Below are 23,142 nucleotides of genomic sequence, written 5' to 3'. Positions count from 1 at the left end.
TGATCATTCAGAAAACACAAAAATATAATACATACAGCACGGTACAGCGTTTACTAATTTGAGATATTGCTATAAAGGTATAGAACGGCGAAAAAGTTTTTACTTGCTGTATTTAGTTCCTATTTAAAAATGATTGCAAAATGAAATCTGTGTTATGGAGAGGACAGAGAGCGATCGGGCGGTAATTCCTACGCGGTAGACAACTTACTTTAGAACACCGGTGTTCTAAAGTAAGTTGTCAGCTGTTTGTAGGAGGTTGGGCCTCCAGTGAGCGCTGTTTATTGTGCCTTAAATATGCGCAGAGAGCGCCACAACCCTCCAGCAGCTGACTACACGTCACCGGAAGTGACGCGGTAGTGAAATTCCAATGGTAGACATATTAATTTAAGACAACGGCTCTCCTGATGTTTCAAAGATACATTTCCCATGATGCTCAACTGGTCTTCAGAGTGCCTAAGCATCATGGGTAATGTAGTTCTGAAACATCAGGAGAGCCTAAGGTTCCCCATTCCTAAAGGATTAAACCAGGAAATGGAGATAGGCTGTTTTTTGACAGAGTAAAATAATATTTATATATATCATATAGTTATTCTGGCATATGGTAGCTACCTCTTAAAGGGTCAGTGTACAGCAGATTTTTTATTGTTTAAAAAGAACGATAATCCCTTTATTACCCATTCCCCAGTTTTACATAACCAACACAGTTATATTAATACACTTTTTACCTCTGTGATTACCTTGTATCTAAGCCTCTGCAGACTGCTCCCTTATCTCAGTTATTTTAACAGACTTGCATTTTAGCCAATAAGTGCTGACTCATAAATACCTCCATGTGCGTGAGCACAATGTTATCTGTCACACATGAACTAATGCCCTCTGTGAAAAAATTACCAAATGTATTCAGATAAGAGGCGGCCTTCAAGGCCTAAGGAATTAGCATATGAGCCTACCTAGGTTTAGCTTTCAACTAAGAATACCAAGAGAACAAAGCTAAATTGGTGATAAAAGTAAATTGGAAAGTTGTTTAAAATGACATGTCATATGTGAATCATGAAAGTTTATTTTTGACTAGACTGTCCCTTTAATGATTTTTAATGTATTTCTGTATATGAATATTAAATGTTGTTAATTTACAAGTTCCATATAAATAGGGGGTGGTATAAAATAAGATAGAATTGCCACATAAAGAGTTGTTCATTTTTTGGAGATATATCAGCTTTATTTAAACTATTTAATGTATAAAGATTGTAAGCAGCAGACTATCTTAATATATATGTGGGAGCACATTTGTGGCATTAATCATAAAAAGCACACAGATTGGCAACAATTTAAAGGGATAATAAACCCAAATTTTTTATTTCATGATTCAGATAGAGCATGTGATTTTAAAGGCATCGTTTTTAAAAAAACGTCATTAAGTATTATAAATATTTACAATAAGTACCTATTAAAAGTTTCCTGTCCTTTTCTTGGTATTTCTAATACAAATTCCATGTTTCGCCAAACCCAGTTTTTCCTCATTATGCATACCCTATAAAGATGTTCTAACTAGGTAGAAACATCATGGTGGCCCGCATGCGCATTTACCATATTTTCTGAGTAACGCATGTGCATTTACCATATTTTCTGAGTAACGCATGCGCATTTACCATATTTTCTGAGTAACGCATGCGCATTTACCATATTTTCATGAGTAACGCATGTGCATTTTGGTTCCCCTCAGTTTATTCTTCTGTGGCACGTCATCAAAAAGCAGGGCGGACATCTGGATTGTGATTTAGACATTGGTGGGCGTGGCGCACCAGAGCGCTCTCAGCGCTGAAGATTCACTGCTGGCTGAAGGTGATTGTTCTAACTTCTATCAAAATAAGAAGTCCAATGTTTTGGAACATAAATTATCATAGCCTCCATGCTAGCCCAGCTTCCCCCAACCCCACCGTCAGCCGTCAAACACCAGAGCTCTGAAGATTCACAGAGCTAGCTGGCTCCGCTCAGCATTACTCTCAGCCATTAAACCCACAAAAGTGACTCCGGACTTCATTTTAAAAAAAAAAAAAAGTTTTTCTTATCGCTTTTTTGTTATAAGAAAGTAGTTTTTTCTATATGAAGTCCGGAGTCACTTTTGTGGGTTTGATGCCTGAGAGTAATGCTGAGGGGAGCCGGCTAGCTCCGTGAATCTTCAGCGCTCTGGTGTTTGACGGCTGACGGTGAAGTTAGAACAATCACCTTCAGCCAGCCTGGCTATAAATGTTAAAATGTAATGGGCAGAACCGCGTCCCTATTGGTTGGCGCACGGAAATCATTTTACATAAACCCAGCTTATTTTTATGGGAGGTCGTTAATACTCATTTGACACAAATGAAAAAGTTAAATCAAACCTATTTAGAAGCTTCGTTTCATAAAAAAGTAGGTTGATTTTATAACATATATTTATATAATTATAATAATGACTTATTTTTTTAATATTTAGCAAAGATTTCTAACCCTTTAAGCAACTTTCTAATTTACTCCTATTATCAATTTTTCTTCATTCTCTTGCTATCTTTATTTGAAAAAAGCAGCAATCTAAGCTTAGAAGCCGGACCAATTTTGGTTCAGCACCTGGGTTGCGCTTGCTGATTTTTATTTTATTGTGAAAGTAAATCAAGATAATTTTATTTTAAGTGGTTATAGTTTTATTTTATTTTTTTAGTGTGCCCTTTTCTTTTTGTTTATAAAACTGGTTTGGGGGGGGGGTGTTGCTATTTTGAAACAATGACCTATATTAGAGTATTTTGCTTCTTTTGTTTCCAAGAAAGGTGGAAACTCTAAACATAAGCACTAAACAATGCAGATGACTTTAGTTTGTATGTTACACAATCTGTATGACATAAGGAAGCAGAGAGATATGATGACCACATACTCAATGGCCTAGATTCATAGATGATTGTATGGTGCTGAAGTTGTAAAGGTTGGATCATTGTCAAAATTATATATCAGATGATTCATATGCACCCCCCCCCCCTGCTTTAGAAAGGTTTCCATGAGAGGTTTGTGAGTGACCACTACATATTACTGAGGGGGGGCTCACTCTACTTAAATAATGTTAAAATTAAGGTTTATCAAGCTTGCAACTGCATTAAAGGGACATTGTATACTAGATTTTTCTTTGCATAAATGTTTTGTTGTATAAATTATCCATTTATATAGCCCATTTGGGAGTGTTTTTGTAACAATGTATAGTTTTGTTTATTTTTAAATAACATTGTGCTGATTTTCAGACTCCTAACCAAGCCCTTAAGTTTTAGAAGTATACTGATGTATACAGACTCTTGTTTTGTAATGGGTCTTTTTATATGCAGGGGAGAAGGGGGGGGGGGTCTGCAATCCCTGCTTTCCCAGCCCCTTTCAGTGGGTGTCCCAGCCTAACCTCATCAACAGTGCAAAACTGGGAGCTTCTAAGTAAGTTATTAAAAGGTTTTATACTGAATTTTTAGATCAGTATCTGTCCATATACTTCTTTATAGTAGTGACTATTGCATGCAGTTATATGAAAATTGGTGTATACTGTCCCTTTAAAGGGATATGAAACCGCAAATAAATATTTTGTGGTTCAGAGAATACAATTAAAAAAAGTTTCCAATTGACTTCTATTATCAAATTTGCTTAATGCCCATGATATTCTGTGTTGAAGAGATACCTAGGTAGCATCCGAGCACTACATGACATGAATTAGTGCTGCCATATAGTGCTCTTGCAAATGAATAACATTCTTGCACAACTGCTGCAAAATAGTGCTCCATAAATGGGTCAGCGCCTAAGCTTATGACCCTGCTTTTCAATAAAAGATACCAAGAGAACAAAGACAAATGGATAATAGAAGTAAATTAGAAATGTGTTTAAAATCTCTCTCTGAATCATGAAAGCTTAAATGTGGGTTTCTGTAGCTAATGTTTTTTGACCTAATACTAATGTCTGTTACTCTAAACGCAACCTTGTTAGTTGTACTTTTGACCTTTGCTATTAGCTAATGATGTGCAACTATATATAACAGGGGTGCCTGGACTTTAGTGAGTGGTGATCTACTTATGCCAGATTTAAAGGGACATGAAACCAAAATGTTTTCTTTCATGATTCAGATAAATGTTAAGCAACATTCTAATTTACTTCTATTATCTAATTTGCGTCATTCTTTAGATATCCTTTATTGAAGAAATACCAATGCACATGGATGAGCCAAATACACGAGGCATCTATGTGCAGCCAAAAGTCAGCAGCTACTTGAGCCTATTTAGATATGATTTTCAACGAAGGACATCAAGAGAATGAACCCAGTGAGATATTAGAAGTAAATTGGAAATGCTCTTTCTAAATCATGAAAGAATACATTTGGGTTTCATGTCCCTTTAAGAACATTTTTGTGTAGTGTGCTCCAAATGTTAAGTAAAATCAGGGTGTTCTTGTTTTTCACATAAATAGTGCACAGGGTTAATGAGCCAGTAAACCTAGGAAATAATGTTATATAATTCTGCGCATAGTGCAGAATTATATAACATTAGCTTAGCTCCAGATTTGAAAAGTGAATAGTTAAAAAGATATCATGCAAAGAAAACAGAACGCCGCTCCTGGCTCTACTGAGCGCGGTCTGTTTTCTGCTGCTAAGTACATCCCACGGGCACGCTGTCTATTCACAGCCGGCCTGATCGCGCTATTAAAATCAATGTAGCTCGCTCTCGCTACCAGACCAGAGCGGGAGCGAGCCACATTGATTTTAATAGCGCAATCAGCGTGCCCGTGATGCGCTTAGCAGAAGAAAACAGACCACGCTCAGTAGAGCCAGGAGCGGCGTTCCCTGGCTTTATATAAACAACTTCATTACACTATCATGAGTACACCTGAGCTTGGGTAGGCGCTTTAACCAATGGAAGATGAATTACACCTTTGAATAGAAACACATTTGCAATATACAGTAAATGAAATGGCAAAAATGCTTCTAGTAAAACGTATCACTGTTTTAATGGTAACATTTTCTCTGCACGTGCACTTGAAGCATAGCTAAATATTCTCAGTGAAACAGCATTTTAAATACTACAGCTGCTCAGAGCACAAGTGGGGTTTGTATCATGTGAGCAATTAACAAATTGGGTCATTACCAGATGATACAAGCACCTTAGGCTCTTTGAGCAAGTGCCGTGCTTAAAATGCTGGTGCACGGTGCATACTTAAATACACTTTTGAAACTGATATCGTTTTTATTAAAAGCATTTTTGCTAATACATGAATATTACAAACATGTTTCAATTTAAACTGAAATGCATCCATGTAGATTCAAGTTTTGGCTGGAATGTCCCCTTAAAATAGGGATCTTAGTCACACAATATGACCATATTCTGCTTTAGCCAGCCACCAACTTACAAGGTTTCCCACTGTTGACTGGTCCTAACACTACAATACTTTGCCTTTATGGGCTTAATCACTCCTGCTTTTTCTCTTTATAATAGAATGAGACTCCCTGGCTTTATATACAACTCCAATACACTGTCATGAGCTTGGGTGGGGTGCCTTAGCCAATGGAAGATGGTCAGTCTCCCTTTTTTTAAAAAATTGAAAAAAAATAAGGAGGCAGAGAGATGTTATGATCCCATAACAAAATAACCTTGCTTCATATAAACCTTATGAAGGAGACAATGGCATCACCTTTCCCTAAAGGGACAGTTTACAATAGAATTTGTATTGTTTAAAAAGATAGATAATCCCTTTATTACCCATTCCCCAGTTTTGCATAACCAACATTGTTATATTAATACACTTTTTTACCTCTGTGATTACCTTGTATCGAAGCCTCTGCTGACTGCCCCCTTATCTCAGTGCTTTTGACAGACTTGAATTTTAGCCAATCAGAGCAAACTCATAAATAACTCCAGAGGCGTGAGCACAACGTTATCTGTATGTCACACACAACCTAGCGCTGTCTAGCTGTGAAAAACTGTCAAAATGCACTGAGATAAGAGGCGGCCTTCAAGGGCTTAGAAATTAGCATATTAGCTTTCAACAAAGAATACCAAGAGAACAAAGCAAATTTGATGATACAAGTGAATTAGAAAGTTGTTTCAAATTGCCTATCTGAATCATGAAAGTTTAATTTTGACTAGACTGTCCCTTTAATATAAGCGCTTAGAAGGGAGGATGACAGTGTAATGAGTAATTCTTAATTTTGTGTTTTTCAACAAAGGGACATTAAACCCAAATTTTCTCTCTCATGATTCAGATAGAGAATACAATTTTAAACAGCTTTCTAATATACTTCTGTTATCTAATTTGCTTCATTCTCTTGATATTCCTTCCTGAAAAGCATATCTAGATAGGCTCAGTAGATTCTGATTGGTGGCTGCACATATTTGCCTCATGTGATTAGCTCACCCATGTGCATTGTTATTTCTTTAACAAAGGATATCTAAATATTGAAGCAAATTAGATAATAGAAGTAAATTGGAATTTTGTATAAAATTATATTCTCAGTCTGAATCATGAAAGAAAATTTTCGGGTTTAATGTCCCTTTAAGTCAGACTCTTTTTTTTTTTTTAGTGCCAGATTACAAGTGGCGCGCTATTGTATTTTTTCGCTTGCTTGCTAACTGTCTCAAAATAAACTTTTAACGCGGATAGGTCTATTACAAGTTAAAGTAAAATGTTAATGCAAGAGCGAAACCTGATGCACTCTACCTTAAGGACTTTGGTTATCGTAACCGTGTTAACTTCTTGTCCCTATAGACTTCAATGGAGCGTGCTTTACGGACGAAAACCTCACTTAACGCTTGTGCGTTATTCCGACACCGTGTTAGAGCTACAGCACTAAACCCAAAGGTAGTTATAAATATTTTACATTTATTTTTAAATATATATTTCGTTATATATGTGATATTTTTTGTATAATATGTATATTTACCTATATATCTATATGAATATATATATATATATATATATATATATATATATATACTGTATAGTAATATTTATATAAATATATTAAAAAATACTAAGAATGTTTTCTTCTAAGTGAAGAACATTTGAATGTAAAATATGTGCTTTAAATACATAGTAAAATATTACATTTGATTAAAAATTATTTTTCAAGTATGGTGGTAATTAACTGGAAAGGGCTCCAAAGTATATATATTATTTCAACTTTCAACTTGGGGTAAAAAACAAGTGAGGGGAGCTGTGTGTATTTTAATACATAAATAATATGTGTTACCGTGACCTTTAAATGAGCTTCTCGTATTGGTTTCAAAATTCAATCATAATATATATTGCGCTGTGATAAGGTAAACAAATAGGTGAAAATTGGGTGAAAAATAGTGAAAATATGACTACAAGAGGTTAAAAAACAAAATATTTAATTGTTGCCATACAAAACAATATTGGACTAGATAATATATTCTGATAGGATAATAAGTGGTAAAGAGCTCTATTACCTTGCGTATATTATATATTAAAATTCCTTAATCACAAGTTAAAATTGACAATAAATTCACAATAAATTCATGCTATAGTGTTCAAAGCATATGATAAAAACAGATTAAGTTAAAATAATTAACGTAGGAGGTGGAAATAAATGTTCATCTGATGAATTGCAAGTATCTTTTGATGTGACTTTAAATGTGACTTTTAGTTGGAAATGAAATTACTCACAGTTTGCTTGAAATCATTTTTCAGGTGTCTGATTGGTTGAAACAGACAAGCCTTTATGTGAATAAAATAATTTTTCCGCTGTAGTTGAAACTTGTAGATAGAAATTGTAGATGAAGATAACAACTACTGGATGGTAAAGATGCTGAAACTGTTTAGCTAAACTGGGTTTGCAGGAGTTTCAGTTGTTGATAAAACTTGGTTCTGTATATTGAAACTGTTATCTAAGACTTGGTTTGCAGGAGTTTCAGTTGTTGGTATGACTTAATTATAGAAACTGTTTACCTTGTATTTATTTGCTGGAGTTTCTATTTTTCTGGTTGCGTGAGGTGTTTGAACACTTCTCTTTGTAGGTGTCTGTTGCTGAAACTATATACCCTCCCAGGGTTTGCTGGAGTTTCAGTGATTGATGGTTGATCTGTAGTGAAACTGTTTACCTAGGAAAGGTTTGCAGGAGTTTCAGACCACCTGTTGGTTATAAAAATCTTTTCTTAAGAGTTGCTGGAGCTGTATACCTTTTTCAAGGTTTGCTGGAGCTTCAGGTCTGGTGAGTGTCCACTTTAAGTCTTGTGGTGCTCGGTGTATAGCAATCACCAGTAACAGATTTTTTTCGTGTTCAATCCTGGGTAGTCTCAGATGCAGACTTGAGTTGTTGGAGTGCACAGTAGGGGCAAATCTACGCGTTTCGGCTTCAGCCTTTATCAAGATCAGGTGCACTCACTCTTAACTGTTTTTCACTATTCAACTTTCAACTTGTAATGTGCACAAGTTAACGCAGGTGCCATATTGCTGATCACGACCTGCAATAACTTTAGCGCCCCACTTGTAATCTAGCCCTTATTCATTACAATAATGGAATTAACACTACAATGTGGGGAGTGTTGTATCATGGGATTGGATCATCAGGAAATACTCATTGTGTTTAAATGGTGCCTGAATGCAATAATACAGGAATTAATAAAAAGAGTTAAGCTATTAGGTACTGGGTGTTCCAATTGAAATTGCCATAGTAACTTATGTTGCAATATTTATAAACAGAGAGAAATAGTTGCAATATTTAATAACTGAACAAATTTGTATAATTTTTTTTTACATTGTAACAGTGAGTTCCATTTAACTGTAGCCAATAAATTGTAATGCTACACCAACCTCTATGCACTTAAAGGGACAGTCTAGTCAAAATTAAAACTTTCATGATTTAGATAGAGCATGTAATTTTAAACAACTTTCCAAATTACTAGCTATCAAATTAGCTTTGTTCTCTTGGTATCTTACATTGAAGAGTTCAACTCGGTAAGCTCATAAGAGCTCAGGAGTGTGCACGTGTCTTTGGTACTCTTTAGCAGCAGTGTTTTGCAACATTATTTGTAGCCTTGTTATACAATGTTGCAAAACACTGCTGCCATAGAGTACTAAAGACACGTGCGCACTCCTGAGCTCTTATGAGCTTACCTAGTTTTACTCCTTAATAAAAGATACCAAGAGAACAAAGCAAATTTGATAACAGAAGTAAATTGGAAAGTTGTTTAAAATTGCATGCTCTGTCTGAATCATGAAAAGTTTTATTTTGACTTTACTGTCCCTTTAAGTGCATATGGGTTGGTGTAGAATTGTAAGTTCCCACGGGAATAGGGCCCTCAATCCCTCCTGTATGTGTTTGTAAATTTTGTCCTGTATCTTACAAGTCTTGTATTGTTTTATTTAAATGAATTGTATCCATGGACAGCGCTGCGGAATATGTTGGCGCTTAATAAATAAAGTATAATAATAAATTATAATATTATGGGTTGGTGTAGAATTACATTTCATTGGCTAAATTTAAATGGAACTCACTGTTTCAACTTAAATTTTTTTTTATAAATTTGTTCTGTTATTAAATATATAGTTTTATATATATATATATATATATATATATATATATATATATATAGATAGATAGATAGATAGATAGATAGATAGATAGATAGATAGATAGAGACTGGTTACACATCCCATGTCACTGCAAAACTCACCAGCACTCACAGACAGCCGTACAGCTCCCAGCAACCCCAGACCAGCCTGGGTGCAAAGCTCATAGGAAAAATTACAAAACTAAATTATTAACACAACTCATAAAAAGTATTGCAATCTCTTGCAAGCACACAGCTAAATTAACCCTTTCATGCCAGGTTTAATTTTTCTACATCAGAACAACGTTCCGATGTAAACAATTTGAAATCACGATTTCAATAATGGCAACGGGTCAGGGGGGGGGGGGGCGAGCCTACAAACCTAGGCACGCCCACCATGACCCTATCCCATTCAGTAAGCGCCATTGGCTTCAGTACAGCCATATGGCTAGGACATTTCATGCCTTCCTAACGGAACTAAAGCCCAGCACCGGTTGGATGGCATGAAACGTCCTAACATTGGGAAAAGGTTAAAAGCAAAATGGAAAAGTTAGTTACAGCATTTGGCCAAATGGTTTAATTTTGTTCTGTAATTTTCCCTAAGGGCTTTGCTTCCATTCTGGTTGTTGGGAGCTGTACAGCTGTCTGTAAATGCTGGTGTGTACCCAGTCTGGTTTGAGAGTGTGTTTTGCATGTGTCTAGGTAAATTACAAAAGGCCTGTGCTACCCTTGTCTGTATCTTAGTTTAATTGAAGGCAGGCCTTGACATGGTCATAGGAGGTGTATCCAGACATGGCCATAGGAGGTGTATCCAGACATGGCCATAGGAGTTGTATCCAGACATGTTCATAGGAGGTGTATCCAGACATGGCCATAGGAGTTGTATCCAGACATGGTCATAGGAGTTGTATCCAGACATGGTCATAGGAGGTGTATCCAGACATGGCCATAGGAGGTGTATCCAGACATGGTCATAGGAGGTGTATCCAGACATGGCCATAGGAGGTGTATCCAGACATGGTCATAGGAGTTGTATCCAGACATAGTCATAGGAGGTGTATCCAGACATGGTCATAGGAGGTGCATCCAGACATGGCCATAGGAGTTGTATCCAGACATAGTCATAGGAGGTGTATCCAGACATGGTCATAGGAGGTGCATCCAGACATGGCCATAGGAGTTGTATCCAGACATGGTCATAGGAGTTGTATCCAGACATGGTCATAGGAGGTGTATCCAGACATGGTCATAGGAGGTGTATCCAGACATGGTCATAGGAGGTGTATCCAGACATGGTCATAGGAGGTGTATCCAGACATGGTCATAGGAGTTGTATCCAGACATGGTCATAGGAGGTGTATCCAGACATGGTCATAGGAGGTGTATCCACACATGGTCATAGGAGTTGTATCCAGACATGGTCATAGGAGGTGTATCCAGACATGGCCATAGGAGGTGTATCCAGACATGGCCATAGGAGGTGTATCCAGACATGGTCATAGGAGGTGTATCCAGACATGGTCATAGGAGGTGTATCCAGACATGGCCATAGGAGGTGTATCCAGACATGGCCATAGGAGGTGTATCCAGTCTGGTTTGAGAGTGCTCTCCTTTTTTGATTAGGGACATTACAAAGGGCTTGTTTCACTCTTGTTTGTATCTCAATGTGTTTGGTTGAAGGCATATATTGTGTGGTTGTAGGTTTAGAACCCAGGGAAGAAGAGACCTTGGTGGGTCCTGGGTCTATCGTCATTTGGCAAAGGGTGCATGATACTTTACATGGCAGCATTTGTTTTACAGTTATCTACACAAAATATATTTTAAAAAAATACTCAACAATAATCTAGAGCAATGCAGCCACTGCAAAATGTACAGCTCCTGCTTTGTATCATGCACCATAACCTGAAATATATTATACAGCTGTAAAAATAGGCAATAGTGTGCACAGCTTATGTCACAGGTTGTGAGAATACCTGAGCTCCAAGATGGCTGCCCCAGTACAAAGAGGCGGAGCTTCAGTATCTGGCACCTTTAAGCTATTAAAACAAGAGAACGGGTTTAAAAATAGCTAAAGGAACAGGATAAAATGTAATAACATACGGCTAGATTTGGAGTTTGGCGGTAAAAGGGCTGTTAACGCTCCGCGGGTTTTTTTCTGGCCGCACCATAAATTTAACTCTGGTATCGAGAGTTCAAACAAATGCTGCGTTAGGCTCCAAAAAAGGAGCGTAGAGCATTTTTACCGCAAATGCAACTCTCGATACCAGAGTTGCTTACGGACGCGGCCGGCCTCAAAAACGTGCTCGTGCACGATTCTCCCATAGGAAACAATGGGGCTGTTTGAGCTGAAAAAAAACCTAACACCTGCAAAAAAGCAGCGTTCAGCTCCTAACGCAGCCCCATTGTTTCCTATGGGGAAACACTTCCTACGTCTGCACCTAACACTCTAACATGTACCCCGAGTCTAAACACCCCTAACCTTACACTTATTAACCCCTAATCTGCCGCCCCCCGCTATCGCTGACCCCTGCATTACACTTTTAACCCCTAATCTGCCGCTCCGTAAACCGCCGCCACCTACGTTATCCCTATGTACCCCTAATCTGCTGCCCCTAACACCGCCGACCCCTATATTATATTTATTAACCCCTAATCTGCCCCCCTCAACGTCGCCGACACCTACCTACACTTATTAACCCCTAATCTGCCGAGCGGACCTGAGCGCTACTATAATAAAGTTATTAACCCCTAATCCGCCTCACTAACCCTATCATAAATAGTATTAACCCCTAATCTGCCCTCCCTAACATCGCCGACACCTACCTTCAATTATTAACCCCTAATCTGCCGACCGGAGCTCACCGCTATTCTAATAAATGTATTAACCCCTAAAGCTAAGTCTAACCCTAACACTAACACCCCCCTAAGTTAAATATAATTTTTATCTAACAAAATAAATTAACTCTTATTAAATAAATGATTCCTATTTAAAGCTAAATACTTACCTGTAAAAAAAATCCTAATATAGCTACAATATAAATTACATTTATATTATAGCTATTTTAGGATTAATATTTATTTTACAGGTAACTTTGTATTTATTTTAACCAGGTACAATAGCTATTAAATAGTTAAGAACTATTTAATAGTTACCTAGTTAAAATAATTACAAATTTACCTGTAAAATAAATCCTAACCTAAGTTATAATTAAACCTAACACTACCCTATCAATAAAATAATTAAATAAACTACCTACAATTACCTACAATTAACCTAACACTACACTATCAATAAATTAATTAAACACAATTGCTACAAATAAATACAATTAAATAAACTATCTAAAGTACAAAAAATAAAAAAGAACTAAGTTACAGAAAATAAAAAAATATTTACAAACATAAGAAAAATATTACAACAATTTTAAACTAATTACACCTACTCTAAGCCCCCTAATAAAATAACAAAGACCCCCAAAATAAAAAATTCCCTACCCTATTCTAAAATACAAAAATTACAAGCTCTTTTACCTTACCAGCCCTGAACAGGGCCCTTTGTGGGGCATGCCCCAAGAATTTCAGCTCTTTTGCCTGTAAAAGAAAACATACAATACCCCCCCCCCCAACATTACAACCCACCACCCACATACCCCTAATCTAACCCAAACCCCCCTTAAATAAACCTAACACTAAGCCCCTGATGATCTTCCTACCTTGTCTTCACCATGCCAGGTTCACCGATCCGTCCTGGCTCCAAGATCTTCATCCAACCCAAGCGGGGGCTAGACATCCACTGAAGAAGTCCAGAAGAGGGTCCAAAGTCTTCCTCCTATCCGGCAAGAAGAGGACATCCGGACCGGCAAACATCTTCTCCAAGCGGCATCTTCTATGTTCTTCCATCCGATGACGACCGGCTCCATCTTGAAGACCTCCAGCGCGGATCCATCCTCTTCTTCCGACGACTAGACGACGAATGACGGTTCCTTTAAGGGACGTCATCCAAGATGGCGTCCCTCGAATTCCGATTGGCTGATAGGATTCTATCAGCCAATCGGAATTAAGGTAGGAATTTTCTGATTGGCTGATGGAATCAGCCAATCAGAATCAAGTTCAATCCGATTGGCTGATCCAATCAGCCAATCAGATTGAGCTCGCATTGTATTGGCTGATCGGAACAGCCAATAGAATGCGAGCTCAATCTGATTGGCTGATTGGATCAGCCAATCGGATTGAACTTGATTCTGATTGGCTGATTCCATCAGCCAATCAGAAAATTCCTACCTTAATTCCGATTGGCTGATAGAATCCTATCAGCCAATCGGAATTCGAGGGACGCCATCTTGGATGACGTCCCTTAAAGGAACCGTCATTCGTCGTCTAGTCGTCGGAAGAAGAGGATGGATCCGCGCTGGAGGTCTTCAAGATGGAGCCGGTCGTCATCGGATGGAAGAACATAGAAGATGCCGCTTGGAGAAGATGTTTGCCGGTCCGGATGTCCTCTTCTTGCCGGATAGGAGGAAGACTTTGGACCCTCTTCTGGACTTCTTCAGTGGATGTCTAGCCCCCGCTTGGGTTGGATGAAGATCTTGGAGCCAGGACGGATCGGTGAACCTGGCATGGTGAAGACAAGGTAGGAAGATCATCAGGGGCTTAGTGTTAGGTTTATTTAAGGGGGGTTTGGGTTAGATTAGGGGTATGTGGGTGGTGGGTTGTAATGTTGGGGGGGGGGTATTGTATGTTTTCTTTTACAGGCAAAAGAGCTGAACTTCTTGGGGCATGCCCCGCAAAGGGCCCTGTTCAGGGCTGGTAAGGTAAAAGAGCTTGTAACTTTTTAAATTTAGAATAGGGTAGGGAATTTTTTATTTTGGGGGTCTTTGTTATTTTATTAGGGGGCTTAGAGTAGGTGTAATTAGTTTAAAATTGTTGTAATATTTTTCTTATGTTTGTAAATATTTTTTTATTTTCTGTAACTTAGTTCTTTTTTATTTTTTGTACTTTAGATAGTTTATTTAATTGTATTTATTTGTAGCAATTGTGTTTAATTAATTTATTGATAGTGTAGTGTTAGGTTAATTGTAGGTAATTGTAGGTAGTTTATTTAATTATTTTATTGATAGGGTAGTGTTAGGTTTAATTATATCTTAGGTTAGGATTTATTTTACAGGTAAATTTGTAATTATTTTAACTAGGTAACTATTAAATAGTTCTTAACTATTTAATAGCTATTGTACCTGGTTAAAATAAATACAAAGTTACCTGTAAAATAAATATTAATCCTAAAATAGCTATAATATAAATGTAATTTATATTGTAGCTATATTAGGATTTATTTTACAGGTAAGTATTTAGCTTTAAATAGGAATCATTTATTTAATAAGAGTTAATTTATTTCGTTAGATAAAAATTATATTTAACTTAGGGGGGTGTTAGTGTTAGGGTTAGACTTAGCTTTAGGGGTTAATACATTTATTAGAATAGCGGTGAGCTCCGGTCGTCAGATTAGGGGTTAATAATTGAAGGTAGGTGTCGGCGATGTTAGGGAGGGCAGATTAGGGGTTAATACTATTTATGATAGGGTTAGTGAGGCGGATTAGGGGTTAATAACTTTATTATAGTAGCGCTCAGGTCCGCTCGGCAGATTAGGGGTTAATAAGTGTAGGCAGGTGTCGGCGACGTTGAGGGGGGCAGATTAGGGGTTAATAAATATAACATAGGGGTCGGCGATGTTAGGGGCAGAAGATTAGGGGTACATAGGGATAACGTAGGTGGCGGCGATTTGCGGTCGGAAGATTAGGGGTTAATTATTTTAAGTAGCTTGCGGCGACGTTGTGTGGGGCAAGTTAGGGGTTAATAAATATAATATAGGGGTCGGCGGGGTTAGGGGCAGCAGATTAGGGGTACATAAGTATAACGTAGGTGGCGGTCGGCAGATTAGGGGTTAAAAATTTTAATCGAGTGGCGGCGATGTGGGGGGACCTCGGTTTAGGGGTACATAGGTAGTTTATGGGTGTTAGTGTAGTTTAGGGTACAGTAGTTAAGAGCTTTATGAACCGGCGTTAGCCAGAAAGCTCTTAACTCCTGCTTTTTTCAGGCGGCTGGAATCTTGTCGTTAGAGCTCTAACGCTCACTGCAGAAACGACTCTAAATACCAGCGTTAGAAAGATCCCATTGAAAAGATAGGCTACGCAGATGGCGTAGGGGGATCTGCGGTATGGAAAAGTCGCGGCTGTAAAGTGAGCGTTAGACCCTTTAATCACTGACTCCAAATACCAGCGGGCGCCCAAAACCAGCGTTAGGAGCCTCTAACGCTGGTTTTGACGGCTACCGCCGAACTCTAAATCTAGGCCATAGTAAGTAGTAACCATTCTAGAGTAGTTGTGCACCACAGTTCAATGTCTCTTTAAAGGCTCCAAGATCATTACAAAATGGCTATGTCAAGAATTCTATAGTGAATATACGTAAGCCCTTATATTAAAGGTACAGTAAAGTCATAATTAGACATTCATGGCTTAGACAGAGCATACAATTATAAACAACTTTCCAATTCACTTCTATTATTTCATTTGCTTCTTTCTCTTGTTATCCTTTGCTGAAAGGTTTATCTAGGTAAGCTCAGGAGCAGCAAAGAACCTAGGTTCTAGCTGCTGATTGGTGGCTGCATATATATGCCGATTGTCATTGGTTCACCCATGTGTTCAGTTAGAAACCTGTGGTGTATTGCTGCTTCTTCAACAAATGATATCAAGAGAATGATAATAGAAGTAAACTGGAAAGTTGTTTAAAATTGTATGTTCTACCTAAATCATAAAAGAAACATTTTGGATTTCATGTCCCTTTAATATGTAGGAATTAAAGAAATATGAAACCCAAATTATTTTCTTTCGTGATTCAGATAGAGGATGTGATTTTAAACAACTTTCCAATTTACTTCTGTTAACAAATGTGTTTTGTTCTCTTTGTATCCTTTGTTGAAAAGGAAACCTAGGTTGGATCAGGAGCTGCTGATTGGTGGCTGCACATATATACCTTATGTTATTGGCTCATCCAATGCATTTAGCTAGCTACCATTAGTGCATTGCTGCTTCCTCAACAAAGGATACCAAGAGAAGGAAGCAAAGTAGGTAATCCAAAGTAAATTGAAAAGTTGTTCAATGTCCCTTGAATAATACCTGTAGTGTAAAGAAATGTGACTTTCACACATGTCATTCTTAGGCATCATTATTATTATATATCAAATGAGGGCTAGAAAAACAAATGATCTATGTGTAAGAACCTCATTTGAATTCCTAAATATATCTGCTATATTCTAATTATTAAGGGCTGCATCTTTGTACAACAATGAAGCAAATCTATATGTAGTGGCACAGCACAATGGACCCTGATGGTATCCCCATAAAAGATCTAATGCTGGATCAAGATGAAAGTTTGAATCTCTCTGCGACTCCCAAATTTTGATGTAGAAAAGGTTGCTCATCCGTCAGAACCTGTAACTATACAGGAAGTAAAAACTGCTATTAAATCTCTTAAATTACACAAAGCTCCGGGCCCAGATGGATATACCTCCTTTTTCTATAAGACCTTTTTCGACATGTTGGAACCCTATTTACAAAGAGTGTTCTCGAGGGCCTTTAAAGAGGGCCTTTGAAATGGGCTCTTTAACTCCAGAATACTTAGAAGCTACTATCCTTACAATACTGAAGGAGGGTAAGGACCATCAGCTTTGCAAGGGATATCGTCCCATCTTCGTCAATAATGTTGACGTAAAGCTGTCTGCTAAAATCTTGGCCCTCAGAATGAGACCGCTATTGCCAGATGTTATACATAGGGATCAGGCGGGCTTTGTCATCCACAGACAGGGTGCTGATAGTACAAGACAGTTATTAAATATCTTTTCAGAGTCCTCTAAGATGGGTTTCCCCCTTCTGAGCTTATCGTTTGACAGGGTGAGATGAGAACATATGAGGGCAGTCCTTGGTGTTTTTGAAATACTAGAGATATTTAGTAGGGCCATTGGAGCTCTATATTCTAACCCGACTGCCAGAGTGAAAGTTCTGGGGTTTTGCTTTCCCCTTTCTCCCCTTCTAATCGTTGTTTGCATTGAACCATTGGCAGCTGCCATACGCCAAAACCCAAACATTAAGGGCCTTCTTCTACATGGTACACACCAGAAATGAAGCCTTTTTGCAGATGACCTAACCATCTTTCTAACAGAGCCTGATAAATCTCTACCAGTTCTTTTTGATTTATTTAATTTCTTTGGTACCTTATCGTTGGCTGCTTTGGCAGTTTACGGAACAGCGTGAATGGACACTGAGTTCAGTGAGAGCTCTGGAGTGACAGACAGGCTGATTACAGCTGCACCGGGAAATAGCGGAGAGGTGTTGGAGGTTTGATGTGCAGTCACAAATAGTTTGACGAGCTGTTTCTCAAAGGCAGGATGTATGCGTGCCAGATCGCAGTATCCTCTGTGTGCCTTGTAAGAACTGACAGGCTCTGTGAGTAACAAGCTGTAGCGGGTTGAACGCTGGAGTGCGTTCTTGAGGGGTGGAGTCGGCGGGACTCTGTAAAGGTTTTGTTTTCCCAAAAAGTAATCTGTAAGTTGTGTAAAAGGTAAGTCCTTGTTGTTACAAGCTATTAGCTTAAATGGAAAGTTCATAGAAAATTGTAACTCTGAGTGAAACGTCACATAAGATAAATTCTATCCTTTGCAAGTCACAACAGTGATTGGTAACAATTGTAACTTTAGCTGCGTTAGGCTTTGGTAATAACTTCAGCTGCAAGTTGTAGTAAGAAGGTTTAGCTGAATTTGGGAGTATGAAGATCAAGTTAGGTATTGTAATTCCAAAAAGACTTTCAGGTAACGGCTCAGGTATCTGTAGGTATACTACTAAAAATTACTAAGCAGTGAGCAGCCGGAAATGGTGAGATTTATAACTGAGGTGACCAATGAAACTTCAGCCAAGCCTTAAAGAGACAGTATCTCTTACAGTGACTTTCCCATGATCTTACACGGGTTGTTGAAACTAATCATGGGCATTTACTTTCAGAACTGAAAGATAATCTCTCTCTCCCCAGATTTAGAGAAGTTTCCTGGATTTGTTGCTTACCTTTAAAACTACCAATGGCTCTTATAGATAACTACCAGTCCCTCTTAAATAACTATTTGGGCCAGTACACATCCCTGTATTTCACAAACTATTCTACAGAACCCGATTGATAGAGGGGGATTTAACCATAAACTTTATTATGAGGCAGCTATGTTTTCACATATTTCTGGATGGGATTGTACTGGTGAAAGACCTAGGTGGACAGAGATCTCTCTCAGGACACAATGTCTTTTAGACTGCCCAACTCTATGGAGGACACATAATATTTTTGCTTGGGAGAGACATTTTGGACGGGAGATAGACACCAAACATTGGACTGCAGTCATTAAAGACACTAGGTTAGCCATTCATTGTGTAACCCTTTTTGAGCTTTATTTTAAACTGCTGACAAGATGGCACTGAGAACCACGAAGACTCCATAGAGTTTCTAACTTACACTACCCTAAGTGGTGGAGGACTTGTGGAGGGGTTGGAGATGGTCTGCATGTCTGCTGGGGGTGCCCAGTAATAGCACATCTATGGCATAAAGTACTGGACTTGTGTGCTCGACTAGACTTACCCAAGGGTTGTGGACCTGAAATGTGTATACTCCACTTAGAAATCCCTAAAATACAGAAATCAAATAAATTCTTTTATATATATATATACACACATCATGATGGTGGTGAATTTGTCTTTAGCAAGACATTGGAAACAACTGTCAGCCCCAACACTTTATAAAGTAATAGAAATCCTCGACTATATTCGAAAAATGGAGAAGCTGTTTGCTTAAATAGAGGGATACCACACTTACATTTTGAAATCTGGGAGATATGTGATTCTCTCTTTCACAATTTTATACCTTAAATTTGATAATTCATTAGAGGATGTGGTTAGAGTTACTAGCTGAGATACCCCCCCCCCCCCCTTCCCCTTCCCCTTTACTTCTCTTTCTTTGTTTTTTATTTTTCTCATTTTTTTTCCTCTGGGAAACTAGGATATGGACACAATACTTTTCTTTTTGTCAGCTTCAAATAATAATGCTATTTTGTTAATTGTATTCTAAGATGACTATTTGCTGCAGTTTTGTTACAGATTGATATTTTATACTATATACTCCTGATGTCTTTATTCTGGTTCTTTATAGAAGGAGGAGGAGGAGGAGGAGGAGGAGGTACTCCCTCCTTATGAAAACCACTCTCTTCAGGCTTTGGTCAACGCTATAGTGATCTTTAACTTTTACTTAAATATAGGAAAAAATAAGTTACCAAAATGTACTAGTTCCTGATTCTGTCCTGGCATTTTTATTTTTATGCAAGACTGCAGCATGTTTTGTAATATCTTAACCCCTTAATGACCACAGCACTTTTCCATTTTCTGTCCGTTTGGGACCAAGGCTATTTTTACATTTCTGCAGTGTTTGTGTTTAGCTGTAATTTTCCTCTTACTCATTTACTGTACCCACACATATTATATACCGTTTTTCTCGCCATTAAATGGACTTTTTAAAGATACCATTATTTTCATCATATCTTATAATTTACTATAAAAATTTTTATAAAATATGAGGAAATAATTGAAAAAACACACACTTTTTCTAACTTTGACCCCCAAAATCTGTTACACATCTACAACCACCAAAAAACACCCATGCTAAATAGTTTCTAAATTTTGTCCTGAGTTTAGAAATACCCAATGTTTACATGTTCTTTGCTTTTTTTGTAAGTTATAGGGCCATAAATACAAGTAGCACTTTGCTATTTCCAAACCATTATTTTTCAAAATTAGCGCTAGTTACATTAGAACACTAATATCTTTCAGGAATCTCTGAATATCCATTGACATGTATATATTTTTTTTTAGTAGACATCCCAAAGTATTCATCTAGGCCCATTTTGGTATATTTCATGCCACCATTTCACCGCCAAATGCGATTAAATACAAAAAATCGTTCACTTTTTTACAAAATTTTTCACAAACTTTTGGTTTCTCACTGAAATTATTTACAAACAGCTTGTGCAATTATGGCTTAAATGGTTGTAAATGCTTCTCTGGGATCGCCTTTGTTCAGAAATAGCAGACATATATGGCTTTGGCGTTGCTTTTTAGTAATTAGAAGGCTGCTAAATGCCACTGCGCACTACACGTGTATTATGCCCAGCAGTGAAGGGGTTAATTATGGAGCATGTAGGGAGCTTTTAGGGATACTTTTAGCTTTAGTGTAGTGTAGTAGACAACCCCAAGTATTGATCTAGGCCAATTTTGGTATATTTCATGCCACCATTTCACCGCCAAATGCGATCAAATTAAAAAAAAACGTTAAATTTTTCACAATTTTAGGTTTCTCACTGAAATCATTTACAAACAGCTTGTGCAATTATGGCACAAATGGTTGTAAATGCTTCTATGGGATCCCCTTTGTTCAGAAATAGCAGACATATATGGCTTTGGCGTTGCTTTTTGGTAATTAGAAGGCCGCCAAATGCCGCTGCATTTCACACGTGTATTATGGCTAGCAGTGAAGGGGTTAATTATGTAGCTTGCAGGGTTAATTTTAGCTTTAGTGTAGAGCTCAGCCTCCCACCTGAAACATGAGACCCCCTGATCCCTCCCAAACAGCTCTCTTCCCTCCCCCACCCCACAATTGTCCCCGCCATCTTAAGTACTGGCAGAAACTCTGCCAGTACTAAAATAAAAGCTATACTTGGGCTTTTTTTTGTTTTTTTTTGGCATATTTACATATGCTGGTGTGTAGGATCCCCCCTTAGTCCCCAACCTCACTGATCCCCCACCAAACAGCTCTCTAACCCTCCCCCTCTGCCTTAATGGTCGCCATCTTGGGTACTGGCAGCTGTCTGCCAGTACCCAGTTTAGTAACAAATGTACCTTTTTTTTTAAAAAAATTCCCTTTTCTGTAGTGTAGCTTCCCCCCCCCCCCAGACCATCCCCCCACCCCTTCCAGATCCCTTAGCTGTTTATTTGTAATATTTGAAAACTTTTTATTTTAACTTTTCACAGCCTTATTTTTCCGTAGTGTAGCGGTTCCTTCCGTCTCCCGCCGCGTGCACGCGCCCGCCGCCCCCCGTGCACGCGCGCGCTCCCGTGCGCGCTCCCGACGGTTCCGCCCCCGATCCCGCCCCCCTTCTCTCCACTCGGCACATCGATGGCCGCCCACCCGCCTCCCAGACTTGCTCCCACCCACCAACGATACCGGCCACCGATGTCCGGTGCAGAGAGGGCCACAGAGTGGCTCTCTCTGCATCGGATGGCCAAGGGGGGTTATTGCAGGATGCCTCCATATTGAGGCATCACTGCAATAACCGGAAAGCAGCTGGAAGCGAGCAGGATTGCTTCCAGCTGCTTTCCAGACCAAGGACGTACGCCACACGTCCTCGGTCATTAACTGTATTTTTTTTGAGGACGTGTGGCGTACGTCCTTGGTCATTAAGGGGTTAAATAATCTGTCTTGCAACATGATGTTTATATTTTCTGATGAGATCCCTCAATAAAAGCTATTTCAACAAAAAAAAATGAAGGTTTGAATACTAATATACAATTCTAAACAAATATAATTCAAATTAGAAGTAGTAAAATAGGGGTCAGTCCTAATCAATTGATAAATATGCTACAAAATAGTGACATGCAAAGGAAATGGTATGTTATTAAAAAGCTTTTAAAGGGATACTAATTTTTTTTTCTTTAATGATTCAGATGCTAAAGAGCCGGCCCATTTTTGGTTCAGTACCCTGGATAGCGCTTGCTGATTGGTGGGTACATTTAGGTACCAATCAGCAAGCACAATTCAGGTGCTAAACCAAAATGGGCTGACTCCTTAGTTTAGATTCCTGCTTTTTCAAATAAAGAAAGAGAACAAATATTAATTGATAATAAGAGTAAATTAGAAAGTTGCTTAAAATGACATGCTCTATCTGAATCATGATAGAAAAAAAATTGTGTTTAGTATCCCTAACCCTTTGAGTGCTAATGACAGCTCAGAGCCGTCATGAGCACTCTCCCAACTTGAGGGAGATCTGGGGGGTCCTTACTGCTGCTACCCCGGCGATCGTGCCTGTAGAGTGACAGGCATCGCCGGGGATTCACGTGATGCGCGGTGACGTCACGCGCCATGACGTGATGACGTCACCGTGCAACTTTATTTATACTTAACAATGTTAAGTATAGGAGGAGGGGGCATGCTGCTTAGAAGCCTGTATCTCAGGCATCTAAGCAGCTACAGACCCCCAAGACCCTCTGTTGCCTAACCTTTCCAACAGTGCAAGTCTTGGGGGTCTGTAAAAAAAAAAAAAAAAGTTAAACATTTTTTTTTCAAAAATGTCAAAAATAAAAAAAATCAAAAGAAAATATTAGCACCCAGGTGGGAAATGGCTTAGCAGCCAAAGGGTTAAGCTATCAATCGCTTATGCCAAGGGGAATGGCCCACTAGCTTAGATGATTTATCACATGAGTAAGACTGACTATTATGGTAGACCCATGTCTAA

General features: G+C 38.4%; 1 long non-coding RNA gene across 2 annotated transcripts in view; it reads left to right on the top strand.

The window, feature by feature from the left end:
• LOC128666908 (uncharacterized) overlaps positions 1-23,142 on the top strand; it is a 270,415-nt gene that overhangs the window by 144,763 nt on the left and 102,510 nt on the right. For both annotated transcript variants that reach the window (XR_008403279.1, XR_008403280.1), the window contains exon 2: positions 6,751-6,843. This is a non-coding gene — a long non-coding RNA (uncharacterized LOC128666908). The remainder of the gene's footprint in view (positions 1-6,750; positions 6,844-23,142) is intronic.

This window comes from Bombina bombina, chromosome 7, assembly GCF_027579735.1.
Source record: "Bombina bombina isolate aBomBom1 chromosome 7, aBomBom1.pri, whole genome shotgun sequence".
NCBI classification, from domain to species: Eukaryota; Metazoa; Chordata; class Amphibia; order Anura; family Bombinatoridae; genus Bombina; species Bombina bombina.
This window is presented reverse-complemented; position numbering and strand designations above follow the sequence as displayed.